Genomic DNA, 18,823 nt, shown 5'->3' with positions numbered 1-18,823 from the left:
ACCTATGGAATGGGAGAAGATAATTGTAAATGACATATCTCATAAAGGGTTAGTATACAAAATCTATAAAGGACTTATGAAACTCAACACCCAAATAATGAATAATCCAATTACAAAATAGGCAGAAGACATAAATGAACATTATGGCCAACAGACACATGAAAAGATGCTCAACATCACTCATCATCAGGGAAATACAAATCAAAATTACAATGGGATATCACCTCACACCTGTCAGAATGGCTAAAATTAACAAAACAAGAAACAGGTGTTGGCAAGGATGCAGAGAAAGGGGAATCTTCTTGCAACTGTTGGTGGTAATGCAAACTGGTGTAGCCACTCTGGAAACAGAATGGAGCTTCCTCCAAAAGGTAAAAATAGAACTACCCTTCAACTCAGCAATTGCAGTACTAAGTATTCACACAAAGATTACACAAATACTGATTTTTAATGTTTATTTATATTTGAGAGGGAGAGAGAGTGCGCAGGAGCGAGCAATAGAGGGGGAGGGGCTGAGAGACAGAGAGTGACACAGATTGCGAAGCAGGCTCCAGGCTCTGAGCTCTCAGCACAGAGCCCGATGAGGGGCTCAAACTCACAAACCTTGGGATCATGACCTGAGCTGAAGTTGGATGCTTAACCTACTGAGCCACCCAGGTGCCCCAACAAATATACTGATTTGAAAGGATACATGCTCCTTCGATGTTTATAGCAGCATTATCTATAATAGCCAAATTATGAAAAGAGGCCAGATGCTCACTGACTGATCAGTGGAGAAAGAAGAGATGGGGTGTGTGTGTGTGTGTGTGTGTGTGTGTGTGTGTGTGTATGTACGTGTGTGTGTGTATATATATATATGGTATATACATATGTGTGTGTATATATACATACATACACACACACACACACACACACACACACACATACATATAGGGTAGGTGGGTGGTGGGGATGGGTTAAATGGTGATGGGGATTAAGTAGTATACTTGTCATGAGCAACTGGATGATGTATGGAAGTGCTGAATCACTACATTATATATCTGAAACTGGTATTACCCTCTATGTCAACTAGCTAGAATTCAAATAAAAATTAAAAAATATGTATCTTGAGAATATTTTCAATATGATGTCTAGAGACCAGCTGAACACTTACTATTTATCTCAAAAACCAATGAGGTTACCCCAAGTGAATTTATATATAAATATTGAATTGAAACACCACAAACAGGTACCACCAGAAAGTCAGCATTTTTAACAATTTTATGGAAAATGTAAAACTTATGGGAAGTCATTGAAGGAGAAACATCCTATGTTTGGCTTTGACCAAATTTTGATTCATTCCTTCCAAAGGGGAAAAAACAAAAATTGCTAGTAAAAAAAAGTTGTTGATCCTTTCTAAGGGTCTCATAGACAACGTTCATGTCATAGCTCAATGCCACAGAGCAAGGACCAGACATGGGAGAATAAGCAGAAAGCCAAATTTTCAAGAACTGCCAGAATGTGGTGCAAATGGATTTGTGCTTTATTGAGTGGTTCACCTCAACTCACATGCAACGGAGTACAAGGTAAGTGACTGACACAGCTAGCCACCTTTATTGGTGAGGAGGGGCAAGTAGAGAGGAGTACAATTCCCCAACTAACTTTAGGAAAATTAAAATATGTGGACTAAAATGATTCAGCATTTCAGATTTCTCTGATGTGCTTAGCTTCTCAGAAAATCCTTCCCTAGTCACCAGTGTAAGATGAATGCCAAAGGGATACATGTGGGGCACCAGCAGCAGTTTGCTACGAAATGTTTCTTAATTACTGAATGGGTCATTATTAATTCATCATGTTGAAGTTTAAGAGAACTCTTCTAATAAAACCACTCTTTTACATGCTGGTTTTGGACTAATTGAAAAGTAAGACACAAATAATAGAGATGGAAATTAAAATCTCTTAAAATGGACATTTGTAAGTGAGCCTTACTCATAAGGTCAAGTGATCTTCTCAATATCAGAATTAAACAGTGAATATAGAACAGCTATTCATAGTAGATTAGTACATACCTCTCCCATAGGCAAGGCCATATCTCTACACTCACCTCATTACTGTGAGTGATTGAAAGAAACCACATTCTCCAGGCATATCAGCTTCTAAAATATAAAGTGGCTGGGTGATGCATTCCTGATTCGTCTACCAACCTTACCGATAACATAGGTCATTTCATCAAAAATGAAGAAGCCCTTTTCCTCAAAATCTCATTTCTACTATAGATTTCTCATAAAAATTTTATTAACATTGATTGCAACAATTACCTTTTTAACCCGTAGATCCTCAGTTTGTAGACAATATATACAACCTTGTAGCTGGCTAATATGTTTATTTCGTGTTAGTAACTGATTATGAATTTTAATATAATAGTAAGTGAAACATACACATTTTCAATTTGGTCTCCAAGATTGAGTATTTTCTCTTAAGCTTTTAGTGCATTTTATAGTATTATAGAACAGTGAGTCATTATTTTTCATAAACACAGGAAACCACAGGTTGATGAGTCCATCATTCATTTGGCAAAACAATGATATCATGGCCTTAGGTTACCTTCTCTTTTGATGTTCCCTTTACATTGCAAAATGACTGCAGCAGATCCAAGCTACATTCACAATGAGTCAAAATCATCTAAATTCAGAAATGGGAAGAGAGGAGTTCTATTTTTGCATCACTTTCTTTTATAAGAGATTACAATTTTCCCTAGAAGCACAATATATGACACTAACACCTTCTCTTTCTTCACACAGGCCTGCATTTAATCACATATCTGGTATTCCTACCTTCAACAATAGCTAAGAAAGTGAGTGCCTGGCATTTTCCTATCTGCAGAGGGAGACAGTCATTCCCAGAAAGAAAGAAGAGTGGGAAGTGGGCTTTTCGTAAGCAAGCAGCGTTGTCTGCCACTGTCTTTGCCTATTTTGTATATAGAAGCAATTACTTACCACGGTATTCTTGTGCTCGTGAAAAACGTCATAGTATAGATCTAACAAGCTCACACATACACATACATCTGTAACATAACTGACCTATGTAAAATAAGAAAATAGATTTTTTTAGGTCTGTCGTTAGTGCAGATAATGCTATGGCATGAAAAGTACTATGCAAAGAGAGGCCCATATATTTGACCGAGAAAGCCAGCAAGAAGGGAATCTAAAAGATTCATTCAGGAAAAGCCCTCATGAAAGTGGGGGGAGAAAGTGAGAGGAAGAAAATAATATGATAGCAGGGAAAATGTCAAAAAATTTCTCCCATCCCATAAAGAAGCCTACTGATCTCTGTTGTTCAACGGGTGAAATCTGCAAGTTCTAAAAGTACACATTTTGGGGGCAAGCAGTATCAGTAATGGGTGGAGAGGAAATATCAGATGTCTGAGGACAGATATTAGAAATTTAGAGACATGAACATAAAAAAGATATAAAAACTACATATTGAGTCATTAGGAATGAAATGTTTGAGTTAGTACCCATAAGACCTCCTACCTGAATACTTGTGCTTCATACGGTTTTGGATATTGCAAGAAATTATATATATATATATATATATATATATATATATATATATATATATGGCATTTGTTTCTAAGCTTTCCCTTCCGTTGATAGACCAATCAACTCTGTATCTAGTTTTATAGGATCTGACCTATGCTTTCAGTTTCTAAGTAGGTCAAGGGTCTCCAAGACCACAATCAGCCTTCAGGATTCACTAGAATGACTCACAGGACTTAGAAAAGCTGTTATTTTCATGGTTACAGTTGCTTACAACAGAAGGATCCATGCAAAGAGAAAATACTCATGGGAAATCAGGTACAAACTTCCAAGGGCCCAATCCTGATGGAGTCTCACAGATGCACTCAAATTTCTCAGCAACAATGCATGACAGCATGTGTCAAGTATTGCCCATCAGGGAAGCTCATTATAAGCCTTGGTGTCCAATGGTTTTGACTGGAGGTCATTCATGTAGGCACACAACACCCAAGTAACTGATCTCAGCTACTCAGAATCCAGGTTTCAGAACAAAAGCATGCATTCACCATATATTGCACTGTTTGCCTAAACTATTTGATTAAACTGATACCATGTGGCTCAAGGCCTCAGGCAGTATTCAGGGAGTATTAGGCAGAAGACTGTGGACTCAGAGCTAAACTTTCAGGAAACAGCCAAGGACCAGTGGTGAAGACAGGCCTTTCTGAGGGAATGTGCAAAATTTGAGCGGGCGCAGCTTACCGAATCAAACCTTTTCTTCACAGTTCACTGCCTCTATTCAGTGAGCTAGGTTATCTTTCAGCAAAATGATCAAAATATTCTGAGCATCTACATCTAGTGAAGCATTTATATTACAGATAACAAAATAGTATCAGTATGAATATGCCTAACATTTGGGGGAGCCGGTATGGGGTAGGTAGAGATTTAAAGAAACAACAAATTCATTCTATAAAACCATTACATTTATATATTTTTTATATTAATTTGATTATTTGCTGCTTCTTCTGATCAACAATTACTTGTATTTTAAGGTAAATTTGTGCAGAACTACTAAGCATAGAAAATAAGTGATGATTAGCTAAATTCAATTTTTCCTCAGGCCAGTCACTTTCAATCAGCATTACATCCTGAAGAGGCTTTAACTTGACCCTAACATATTTGATCATGAGTAAGCCATTTGAAGTTTTCCCTGGCTGTACTGGGGTTTTTTTATTGATTTTTTTCTTCCTTGTTTCTTTTGTAACATCCTCTGTGATATCTTCCGATTCACTAATCCTTTCTTCTGCAACATACAATGGACTGTTAAAATTAATGTATATTGTTCATCTAACACATCATTGATTTCATCTGTTTTGTCTTTTCAACATCCAAAATTTCTGTCCATTTTGAGCATGTGAAATGAAACTAGAATAACTGTTAATGTCCTTATATGCTAATTCTACCTGTTTGTCAGTTCTAGTTCTATTTTGATTGATTTTTGACATTTTTTATAATTTTTTATTGGTTGTCGGATACTGCATATTTTACTTTTTTGGGATGTTAGAAAAGTTTCTATTGCTATAAGTATTCTTGATCACTATTATTCTTAACAATGCTTCAGTGAGCATGGAGGAACAGATGTCTTTTCAAGATACTTATTTCAATTCTTTTGGATAAATATTTGAGATTCAGTTATCTGAAACTTCTACAAGACAGTTGTTGGGCTCACCTCATTTGTTTTCCATATTGCAGGGAACACTGCTCCTCACTGCCTGATCGCAGGTGTTCAAAAGTTTCATCACATACATTATGTTTATTGTTTGTTTCCTCTTGCATTAAATGAGGGAGTAAATCTGATCTCTGTTTCTCCATGTTGATTCGAAATTAAAGTTCTCTTTTCTCTATTTTAAAGGGTTCTTGTCGCTGCTATCATTGTTGTTTTATCATTGTATTCCTGTGATAACAAATAAATATAATTTTGGTGTCTTGAACAATAAAAACGTATTACCTTACATTTCTGTTGGGTAAAAGTAAAACACAAGTCTCTGAACTCAAGTGTAGGTAAGGCTACTTTCCATTCTGGAGGCTGCAAGGGAGATCCACCTCCCTTCCTTTCCCAGATTCCAGAGGCCACCAGCATCCTGTGGTTCACTACCTTCTCTCTCCATATTCAAAGACAGTGACTGTTCTTTTCACAGAGCATCACTCTGATGTTTCCAATTTTACATCAATTTCTCTGGCTCTGACTCCCCACTGGCCTCCCTCTTCCACTTAAGGACACTTGTGAATTCATTGTGCCCTCCTGGATAATCCAGGATAATCTTTCTATCTTCTAACTAGGAACTTTAATTCCATATATAATCATAATTTCCTTTTTGCTATTTAATATAACATAATCATGGTTCCAGGGACATTTTTGGGGTCCATTATTCTACATACCACAACAAGATAGAGTTAGGTTTTGCCTTTTTTTTTTTTTTTAAGTTTGTTATTGAGAGAGAGAGAGGTATCGAGCAGAGGAGCAGAGAGAGAGGGAGAGAGAGAGAGAATCCCAAGCAGTCTCCACACTGTCAGTGCAGAGCCAGATGTGGGGCTCAAACCCTCAAACTATGAGAACATTATCTGAGCCAAAACCAAGAGTCAGACAATCAACAGAGTGACCCAGGCACCACAGGTTTTGTCTCTTTAATCCACTGTTAAAATTTATATATTTTTTTAAAAAATTTAACTTTTATTTATTTTTGAGAGACAGAGCATGAGTGGGGGAGGGGAAGAGAGAGAGGGAGAGACACAGAATCTGAACAGGCTCTAAGCTCTGAGCTGTCAGCACAAAGCCCAATGTGGGGCTCAAGCTCACGAACCATGAGATCATAACCTGAGCCAAAGTCAGACGCTTAACCGACTGAGCCACCCAGGTGCCCCTAATGTTTCCATTTTTAACTGAAGAGTCTGGACACTGTACATTTAATGTATTTATATAGTCATTACATTAGTTTACAATCTTGCTGTTTTCAATTTTATTGTTATTTTATCCAATTTATACTTTAATAAAGTATATTTTAGTTTCATTTTATGTCTTCCAACATGATACTATGTGTTAATCTGAGTTCACTTCATTTTACTTACTTGTTATAGTTGTTGCAACTGTCATATTGACTAATTTTCCTCCTGCTGATGGGTTACATTTGGAATACTAATCTGTGGAGCACCAGGATTTTGTTGTGTTTAAGTATTTTGATTTTTTTGTTTTGTAAGTTCAGTTGCATGTAAAATAGCTTAGTATTTTCAAGCCTCAATTTCAAGCTTTATTTTTTGGCAGAACTAGAAAGATTTTGTTCTTGAGCTAGTTTAGCTCAATTCAACTGATTCAGTCACATTATTCATTATCATTCTGTTCATAATTCAGTCTTAGTGAGCTGTATGTCTCTAGAAACACATCCATCTATTCATGATCTTTGTTGATGAGAAGACTCTGGGAATTGTTTTACTCACAGCTTTGCACCTGTTGCTTTCTCCAGTACTTGTTCTTTGCTTGGCTTCATGCATTCTCACCTTGTGCATGAGCAGCTTAGTTCTCAGCCAAACGAACCCAACTGCTCATGTGTAGCCCCATGTACATTTCAAGAAATACTTCGCTGCATATTTCCCTCTCTGTGGTCCTCTGCTCCACAAACTCCAGCTATATCAACTTCTCCAAATTCCAATCTCCATCTCCTCAAATCAGCAAGAATGTCACAGTTGGCTTGCTTTCCCACTTCTTGTACCTGCATGCATGGTATAGAAATGGCCTCTAGGCAGGAAGTGATGTCATTGTAAAATTTATCTTGCTTGTTTCCATTCTCTCAGATTTCTCTCTTGTTCCACCTGTTGTCTAATATTAAAGTAATGTTTCATTTTTATTTGTAGGTCCTCTTGTTATTTACAGAAGAGGGCAAATCCTGTTGCAGTTATGTCATTATGAACATGATCATTTTTTGATCTTTCCAGTGTTTTCTGCTTAATCAGTGAAAATTCTCAGTTTCCTATTGTATTCCAATGATATCTTCACCAAATCATGGTGCCTCATAGAATATTTACATGTACGATACTCTGAAAAATCTGCTACTTGTGGATCCCTGATATAAAAGCAGAGTTGTCTCTATGTTTTTTATGTCACATATTTGTAGAATAACTTGAAGTATTTATGTTTGATAAACAAAATGTATAGCAGGCTACTTTAAAAATTTTTGACTAATGTGAAAACATTGGGCTTTAAAACATGCTTTCATTTTATGCCTAACAGGCACATGATGAAAAAATCTAAATTGTCATGATATTAATTAAATGTAAAATGGAATAGACAAGGTTTCAAACTGAAGATGATAGTTTTGCAAAACAGATAACTATACTGTATTCATTTATTTAATGATTTTTAAAATGCTCTTTTAATAGCATGCTTCCAGCCATCAACTGAGTTTCAGTTGACACTGATCTAATCTACTGATTATTCAGAAAGCAAGACTAATCTCACTTCTTAAGGAATGGAATTAGTAAATCATCCAGCAGCAATGAAACATAGATTTGGAAAACATTTCCCATTTGGTTATTTTTCCCAAGAGAGTTCACTGACATACAAAATCACAATAATAAAATGTCCATCAAAATATTTTTGGAAATAAATGTCAAAAATCAAAAACTATATTAGGAAGCAAATGACTGTAATTCACGTCATACCACTGATTCTCTAATGAACATTTATTTAAAAATTTATTTAAAATGTCTCAAAACAACACTATCTCAATCTTATTCCTTTTGTTTGTCGGTAAGAATTGCCCAACATCTATGGAGAATACTTCCTAATGTAGCAATACTTCCTAATTTATTCTCTCCAAAACTTGTACAAGTGAAAATATGAATGAGCATAAAACTGAATTTTTCCATGATGAAGCAAAATCTGATTCATTAGACAAGTAAATTTTATAATAATAAAAGGAAAAATAATATACAATACGGTTCCATTTCGTGATGCTAAAGATGAAAAGAAACACTAAAAGCAATCTAAAATATCAGATATGCAACAGGCTTCTTTCACTATAGAGTTAGATTAACAAATGCTTATGAACAAAAATGCTTATTAAAAATAACCATAGGTTATGTAGAATTATTTTTATTTTAACAACATTTGATCACATTATAATCTGTACGAATTCTGACCTTGAAAAAGATCTTGCTTTAAATCCTTTACGTTAACAAACCTTTTATAATCATTTGATATTGTAAAAAACTAAATTCATGTGGTATCCAAATTTACATATTTATAAGTTAAACTTGATAATTGTATTACATAACCCTCTGTTTTTCCTTAATTTTATTAAATTGAGCAACTAAAATATAACATTTGTACATTAAATCTACCAACCTTAATTTTATTCTGTAAATTTTTCATTTTTTTAAATTTTTAAATTCATTGTTAATTAGTTTTCTGTTTTGAATAAATGTTTTTCATGTATAGCACCACAATGTCTTTTTATCTTGTTTTCTTCCTCTAGCTTTATAAATTTAAAATTATTTTGTAGTTAAATTTATATATTTCCCCTTGATTTCTTTCTTCAAATTTTTATGTCTCACTTAATACCTGCTTTTGAGTTTTATTATTTATATTTAGTGGGGTTTTGCCATAATGTTGTTTTTCTTATAATTTTAAATTTTGGGATCGTTCCATTTTAGGTATTTTGTAAGCAGTATAAACTATTAATTCCGTTTAAATTTTTATTACATTCAATAAAGTAACAATTACTAATGTTTCTTCTGTTTCATGGCTTACATTTTGACATCTTTTTCATTTTTTTTAAAGATATGTACATTTTCCTTGATATGGTTATTTCTGATGTTTTAAAAATTATAGATTTTGGCTTACATCTAAATTTTAAAGCATTAAGCAAAATATTTCTTAAATTTGGAGTTAAGAGTGTAACATTATCTTTAGCATTTTCCTAGCTATAGCATATAATTAACAAATCTGTTACCTTACTATCTCCCTGAACTGACTTCTCAATCTTTTTAATGTTTTCCACATATATTTTTGTTATTATGCTATTTTATACCTTCCATATTTTCTCTTTCAAGAGGGCTGCTGATATCTGGATTGAGAATTATAGCCAATTTACAAATATAATATAAACTTTTATTTATTCTGAATTGGCTTTAATGTTAACTTCCAGCCTTCATATTCCTTATTTCTTCTGTTTTGAATTATGTCTTGTTTCAGGTTGGAGCACATCTTCCAGTAACTTCAGAAGATAATGACGGATATCTTTGCTGATTTTCCAACTATTAAAACATGTTTACATTATTATTTTATACATGAAATTTACTTTGAATAATTTAGATCCTATGTTGTTATACACAATATATTTTTAACTACTGTCTACCTTAAAGTTGGAAGCTTGCTTGATTTAGTTGCTATGTATGTATTTATGACTATTTTTCCCTCTTGCACCTTGTAATAATTTTTCCTTATTATTGTGTAAACCAGAACTCCTGATTTTGCCTAAAGCTTCCTCCTCCAGCACTTTTCTGCATCTTGACTATAGCCCAGGATTAATATTTGAGTATCTCTTTCTGTCTCACCAAATCCTTCCATCAGGTGTACATTAAACATATATGCATTGCTCAACACCTTTTCACCACTTTCTCTGCTATCACTCTGAACCATGGCAACATTGCCTGGCCTAAGTCACAGCCCTACTGCTAAATTAAATGTCTCACTTGAATCTATGTTTGAAGCATCAGGCACAGTGATTCTACTATAATGTCAGATCATGGCTCCTCTTTGCTTCCTACACTGCTCAGACTAAGAAAGATACTCTCTACAGTGGTTAACAAGGCCCCACAGCTTTTGCTGCAGTTATGTCTCTGATGTCATGTCCTGTAATTTCACTCAGCACCCTTTTGATAGGATTCTTGAACTCCTGTTATTTCTCAGACACTGCAGGCACTCTTCCACCACAAGGCTTTTTCAGTAGCCTTTCCACTTGCATGGAACGTTCTTCCTCCAGCTACTGCATGACTCACTTCTCACCTCCTTCAGATTTTATTTCACTATCACATTTCGATTGGAGAGACTCACCCTATCAATGTTCACTAACTCCTCTTTCTAGGGTTTTTAAAAATAATTGATTCGAAATTTAGTAAATAAAAATAATTCACAATAAAATGATGATATCAAACAGAACTAGTTATTTCTGCTAGGCTTCCTTTTATAAGTTGAAGGAACAAATATTTTTATGTGTGGCAATTTTAGGAAAATTTGAAAAAACTTAGATTTTTTTAAGGCCATTTCAACAAGTTTTTAATTTGTTTTTCTTTTTCTTTTAATTCTGAATGGCCAAAATTTGGGAAAAACGCAATAAAGTAGAATTGCCAATGAAGACAAAATACACACAAAAATCATATTCTTCAAGGGCAAAGGAAATTTATGCAGTTAATAGTTTTATAATATACAATAACTAATATGTATATTAGTAACCTAATGTTATTTTCAAAATTAATAAACTTTGTAACAATTAAAGTTCAGACTTAATAGAAAATCTGGGTAATAAAAAAGTAATTTCTGTAATCTGGCCACAAGGAAACTTGATAATTTTATAAAAAGAAAACCAAATTTCTAACAGTGCTTTTAAATATCTACCATGTAAAAATGTAAAGTTTAGGGTCCAGAAACCCTTTCCTTTAGTAATATGTGCATTAACATTGAAACAACTAAATGACCATTTTTAGGAACTAAAAACACAGATTCCACATTCCTTAGATATTTGACATTTACAGAACGTCCTCAAATTTGTGTATTTAAAAAAAAATTGTTGGGGCGCCTGGGTGGCACAGTCGGTTAAGCATCCGACTTCAGCCAGGTCACGATCTCGCGGTCCGGGAGTTCGAGCCCCGTGTCAGGCTCTGGGCTGATGGCTCAGAGCCTGGAGCCTGTTTCCGATTCTGTGTCTCCCTCTCTCTCTGCCCCTCCCCCGTTCATGCTCTGTCTCTCTCTGTCCCAAAAATAAATAAACATTGAAAAAAAATTAAAAAATAATAATAAAAAAATTGTTTTAATATATATTTATTTCTGAAACAGAGACAGACAGAGCATGAACAGGGAAGGGGCAGAGAGAGAAGGAGACACAGAATCTGAAGCAGGCTCCAGGCTCTGAGCTGTCAACACAGAGCCCAGTGCAAGGCTTGAAGTCACAGACAGCGAGATCATGACCTGAGCCTAAGTCAGATGCTTAACCGACTGAGCCAACCAGGCACCCCTCAAATTTGTGTTTTTATCTATTGTTATAAACTTTCAAAATGATGCTAATATACTCTAATATGTATGTTTAGATACAAATATGTAAGTATGCAATTAACATTTAGTTATTTAAATTCTGCCTAAAACATAATTACGTTTTAGCATATTAAATGAAATGATGCATGCATTCATATTTATAACTTAATTTACCATCTTAAAAAGCCAATAGACATACTTATTATCTTGTGTTTATTTTCAATTATCTGTCATCATTATACTGAGTGTTATGTGAGCCATTTATATTAATTACCACCATTAATCAAAGTAGTCAATTTTTGTTTTATTTTGGACAGAAGCATATATTTAAATCAGTTTACGTAACACCTAACAAATTTGAAAGTAAAGATGTGTAAAATATTACTTAAATCGCTATTGTTTTTATATAGCTTGCCTATGTTAAAAAAAAACTCCACAATATGCGTAATGTATAGCTCTAATAACTGATGTTTTAATCCGTATTTTGTCCTGTATTACATGATGTGGCCATGGTCTCTTGTATATTCAGTCTCTCAGAATAATGATTTATCCTGTGCTAACTGCTAAGGACCTAGTTTTAAAAGACAGCTGACACATATAACACAAAGTTTATCTCTTCTTCTTTACCTTTCGGTTTCCCGGAACATGAATGTATCTGAAATCATGTAGCCTTGACCACCTGTGTGATGATGGAGCACAGGCTGAATATTGTGTGGTCCCTAACAAAACTGGGAGTAGATCACACCATGACTGCTTATATCCAGACCCTTTTATGTGAATGAACTTTTTTGAATAAATCACTACTACCCTTTTGTTTTAAGATTTTATTTTTAAGTAATCTCAACACCCAGTGTGGGGCTCTAACTCACATCCTCAAGATCAAAAGTTGCATGGTCTATCAACTGAACCAGACAGGGGCCCCAGTCAGTACCATTCTTGCTATTCATAGCCAGACTTTTAAAAACTTAGAAGGGATTCTTTTTATTAAAATCATTACGGCGGCTTTGGGGCACCTGGGTGGCTAAGTCGGTTAAGCATCCGACTTCGGCTCAGGTCATGATCTCGCGGTCCGTGAGTTCGAGCCCCGAGTCGGGCTCTGTGCTGACAGCTCAGAGCCTGGAGCCTGTTTCGGATTCTGTGCTTCCCTCTGTCTGACCCTCCCCCGTTCATGCTCTGTCTCTCTCTGTCTCAAAAGTAAATAAACGTTAAAAAAATTAAAAATTAAATCATTACGGCACCTCCAAAAAAGGCCAGCATCTACTGAAACTTACACAAAACCTTTCATGTGAAAACCTGATGCCCCCAAAACACAAATCACAGAATTGTATTCTTTGATTATTTCTATCATGTATTGTAAAAAATTGAAGTTTCTGTTGTCTTTAATTATTATGTTGAGTATGAAAGTTTATCAGTACACATAACTGGTATAAACCTCTGATTGAACTGTGCTTATGAACAAACTTTCTATTGATCAAACATGCCTGTAAACTCCAATGTGTTGAAGGCACATTGAGATGACCACAAAAAGAGATAACATAAGGGGTCACAAGCTTTTAATTTGTCTAAAGTGAGAGTTATGCACATCTTTTTCCCTTTTAAGAATGTTCAGAATCGAAATCTCCAGATGTGGATAAAATTGTATCCCAGAAAAAGAAGAGTAATCAATTTTCTTTCTGGCATATAATTCATCTTTGAATCACTTTGGAAGAAATTTAAAATCACTGCAATTTATATTCCTATGGGATTCTCTTAAACCGAGGTTCTTAAACTGTCCTTAATGTTTCAATATGCGGTTTGGATCCTTTAAAGGAAAATCGAGCCAGGTATTAGTACATACTCTAAGTTTCCGAATTGCTGTGCCAATTATATTATTTATATTATTCCTGTGGATCATAGTTATATCAGAAATGTATAGGTATCTAGTGTCAAATCCTAAGGAAATAAATAGAAAGCCGTACATTAATGGAATGGTGAAAAGCAAGAGATTTCTGGCTGCTTTCATACTTCTGAAGAGACAACTTAAGTGACAATGCCTCCAAGTTTATTTATCCTAGGTCATTATTTCTTTTCTTCAGAAGTAACTACTGAAGGGTGCCTGGGTGGATCAGTTGGTTCAGCATCTGACTCCATTTCGCTCAGGTCATGATCTCACTGTTCATGAGATCGAGCCTCGTGTTGGGCTCTATGCTGACAGTGATGCAGAGCCTGCTAGGGATTCTCTTTCTCCCTGCCCCTCTGCCACTCATGCTTGTTGTTTTTCTCTTTCAAAATAAAAAAGAAAGGAAAAGAAATAGCTATTGAACCAAGACAGCAAACTAATCTTCAGGTTCTGGAACTATTAATTTTCCACAGCTATGATTAGAAGGGTGGATTGCTATATGCTATATTTCGGGGGCACCTGGGTGGCTCAGTCGGTTGAGCATCTGACTTCGATTCAGGTCGTGATCTCACAGTTTGTGAGCCTGACCCACACCCCCACCCCGCGACAGGCTCTGTGCTGACAGCTCAGAGCCTGGCACCTGCTTTGGATTCTGTCTCTCTCTGTCTCTGCCCCTGTCTCTCTCTCTGCCCCTCCCCCACTAGTGCTCTGTGTCATGCTCTGTGTCTCTCAGTCTCTCAATAATAAATAAATGTTAAAAAATATTTTTAATAATATAAAATAAATAAAATAAAAATAAATATATAATACATATACATATGTGGTATTCCATATGTATTGGTAGAGCAATAAAAGTATTTTCCTCTGTGATACAAATTATGGTATATATAAACTGAATGAAATATGTTGTCACTACAGGTAGGCTATTACTAACATTAAAAGATATCTTTTAAAATAATTAAAATGTGTGAAATAAGTGAAGGATACATCTAACGTACAGAGAGAAGCAGCTTAGAAAAAATACACATGGTTTAGAAAGCACAGCATTTTTTTAATGTTATTTTTTTAATTTTGAGAATGAGAGAGCATAAGTGGGGGAGGGGCAGAGAGCGAGGGAGACACTGAATCCAAAGCAGGCTCCAGGCTCTGAGCTGTCAGCACAGAGACGGTCGCAGGGCTCAAACCCATGAACCATGAGATCATGACCTGAACCTTAAGTCGGACACTTAATTGACTGAACCACCCAGGCACCCCAAGAACAGCGATTCTAAATTCTGTCTATGCAGATGCTATTCTAAATGTCCATAGAGGCCTGATTTAAAATGGGTGATGTTTCTTTTGTGTCAGTGATAAAATCAATGAGAGATGATTTGGAAATTAGACTCTAATACAAAGCAAATGACAGAAATGTTAAAACTAAGAGCCATAACTAATATCTAAAGTCACAAGAAAATGTTTATTTCTTATTTGATGATTGTTGTGACTGAACTGGATTTCTTTTTTTTTTTTTTTTTTTTTTCAACGTTTATTTATTTTTGGGACAGAGAGAGACAGAGCATGAACGGGGGAGGGGCAGAGAGAGAGGAAGACACAGAATCGGAAACAGGCTCCAGGCTCGGAGCCATCAGCCCAGAGCCCGACGCGGGGCTCGAACTCCCGGACCGCGAGATCGTGACCTGGCTGAAGTCGGACGCTTAACCGACTGCGCCACCCAGGCGCCCCTGAACTGGATTTCTGAATAGCTAATGAGTAGTGGCAAACAACTGTTGGCATTTTAAATTTTAGGTGAGCTCCTGGTAAGATACAGTCATCTACTTTCTACTGCTCTAGTCGAGACATCAGCACCCAGTCTAATTTCACTTTTGAGTAGGAGTTACTTTCAATATCCTCTCTTTCTGATTTGTATTCTGCCCTTTTGGCAAAATACATCTAAGGGTTGAGTTATCCTGTTTAATATATGTTGTACTTCCCATATCAATACATTTTTTTTTTTTTTTTTACTTTCTTCAGTTCTCAAAAATACGATTACTTCTTCATATGTTGCCTCCTATCCATTTCTTTATTCTTTAGAGATTCTAGTTTAAGAAAACGTCAGAACTACTCATTATATGTCCCTATATTTTAAGTTTACTTTAACAAATTCCAACTGCTTCTATTTCTGCTGCATTCTTGGTAGTTACTTATGATCCAATTCCCAAGTCACTAATTCTCTGTTTAACTCTGTCTAGTTTATTGTTCAATCCATTCACGGAGTTTTTTGTTATTTGTTACATTTTAGTTCATTTTTTTTAATTTCAAAACTATGGGCTTTAACCACTTGAGTCATATCTATAGTTTCCTATGGTTTGCTCATTTTTTGATTCTCATCTTTTTTTCTTTAAGAACTTCATACATGATTATTTCAGAGCCTGGAGCTTGCTTCAGATTCTGTATCTCCCTCTCTCTCTGCCCCTCCCCAACTCGTGCTCTGTCTCACTCTGTCTCTCAAAAATGAATAAATGTTAAAAAATTAAAAAAAAATCACTACCTGAATGCATATGTGAGCTAGTCTATGGACTTTACAGGTCAGCAGTCCAAAAGTTGAAACAGGTCACATAAATTACAGAGATGATCTGTTCATTAATTTGAATATACATATGCATTCTCTTAAGTTGATAAGAACTCCCCAAGTATTACAGACTCAGACAGGATATCAGGGAGCTAAGAACATTTATAGATGACCCTTCAGATTTGGGGGTTCTCCCTCAGACTTAAATTGCATTATATGAGTCTCTGTATTCTGGTTCTGTAAGTCAGAGCAACTGAATTCTGCCCCAATAGCACCAAATATTATTTTAGTGACATCTTGTTACAGCTCTGCATGGATCTCCTTAACCTAAATAAACTCTTTGCTTATGCTGATACACGTGAGACTTGTATTGTAGTATTGTAAAATGGTCTAAATATGCATTCCCAGTGATATTGTACAAGTTCACACAGCTCTTACACAACAGAAGCATTATTATTTGGATCTTTTAAAATACCATCTCCTACATGTATGATGATTTATTATCACAATGACAGATCTATTACATAATGATCTATTTCCATAGAATCACATAATTTTTGGATTTTTTTGTTTATTGCTGCCCAACATATTTATTAAACCCTTCCTATACATGATGGTAAATCCCTACTCTTCACATGTTAACAGGAGATACTGAATGCTATTTTGTGGAAGAATTGATTGCTTTCATTGGATAATTTTCTTTTAGCCCTATTCTGTGGATTGCCTAAAAAATCAACTGGTGTTTCAATTATATGTTCATCATTGGATTGTTTTCTCTATTAGGGTACTTTTTTTTCCCTTATAGTTTTATTTCCTTGATTTTTTTAGAAACAGAACCTCTAAATACCATTATATTAGCTGATATTTAGAGAAAAGAGAAAACACGGTATCACTGTAGTGACTTGATATATTACTTTGGAATCACTTCAATTCTATTCAGTGTCTCATCACATCTGTTTTTAGAACAGTTGTTTGTTTCATAAAATATATTTTTTTCCTATGGCGACACCTTATACTTGGTTGTGAAAAATAACCATTGTTGGTGATGTTAACATACTGTATTGTCACTAACAAACTCTTAGTCTGTGTATGGAAACAATAAAAATGCAAGTACAAAGATAGTCAAAAATAAAATAATGGGATGACTTAAATCACATTTATGTAGAGTTTGAAAGACAGAGTTGGGATTTTTTGCTTGATTTTAATATTTATTAAATCTAGGATCAAGTTTAATCAAATGTAATTTAATTTAGTAAATACATTTATGCATAGAGGTATGAAAACTGGAGATCCATTCTACCGAAAAATAAAACATATTCATTAATGAAACAATACAAACTTTGCAAAATGCTACTATGCTAAGGAATGGGAGGTATTCCTGTTTAAATACCTTGCTTTTACTATGTTCTAAAACTGTATCAGTCTTTCCCATCAAATACAGCACTATAAAGAAAGGTTAAGAGTAAGTAGCATCTGCTTCCAATCATGAAATCTGTAGAGGAAAAAGGGTTTTATTCAGAAATTTACATACGAACATAAGCCCTACAACTTGAAAGATGTTAGGTCAAATTCATCATTCTTTAAGGGTCCCTAAATGTTGTATATATAAAAAAGTAAAGACTGCATTTATTTCCATACCAACTTCCACATGAAGATTCATAACTCTGACTGTCACTTGCTATGCTTTCCTTCATTTTCTCTTTTGAAAAACAGGAAAAAAAATCCTATTAAAACACCTACTAAACTACTTCATAGGTTTTAACATAAATCTAGGCTTCAGCAATAGGAGTATAACATAAATTATTCAAAAAAACCCATAAACTTGTAGTTTATTACTGTTAAAAGTAATAAATCTGCTATGTTATACAGGTCCACATGCTGAGCATAGCATTATTATTGTGGAGAAAGCTGGCAATATAGGATGTTATTTAAAATGCAGCTTCTTTTCCTGCTGACTAAGTCCTGGGTATGTACACTAGTATTTGAAGTGTATTAGATGCTTAAGAGAATACAAATAAAATAGAAAGTAGAAATTAATGTGTTGAATTGAAAGAAAATATTCTCGCCTGATTCAGTTTTCTCATCTGTAAATTAGAGATTTAGACTAGAGATATTAGACTAGATCTTCTCTAAGGACTCTTCTGCCTATTAATTATTATGACATATGTTTCAGTATGGGGGAGTGAAGGGTGGAAGGAGTCCCTTAATTTCATCATACACCAAGAATGGCTCTATTTAAACAAGATGGATGCTTTCATTATCACTGTGAATTTTCAATGTAAGAAAAACAAGCTTGCCCTAAGTAGAAATATAATCCCGTCATGAATGTAAAAATTATGTAGTTATGGTTATTCTAAAACACAATCTTTCTCACTGGTGAATCACCAAGGGAATATATATAGAATGGGTGTGCCTGTGTTCAGACAGCTGTGTTTCAGTGATACATATTACATTTATTTAGTAGCTTCTGGGTACAACCCACATCATTATTTGGGCTTGGGAGAAAAATAAAAGTAAAAAGAATTGAAAGAGCAAGATAAAATTCTTGCCATCGAAATTTAATATCTGATTAATTTCATTAACTTCCCTTTGTTTTGCCT

This window comes from Herpailurus yagouaroundi, unplaced genomic scaffold (genome assembly GCF_014898765.1).
Source record: "Herpailurus yagouaroundi ecotype Mexico unplaced genomic scaffold, PumYag 141, whole genome shotgun sequence".
NCBI lineage: Eukaryota > Metazoa > Chordata > Mammalia > Carnivora > Felidae > Herpailurus > Herpailurus yagouaroundi.
The sequence above is the reverse complement of the archived record's forward strand: the minus strand, read 5'-3'. Positions refer to the sequence as shown.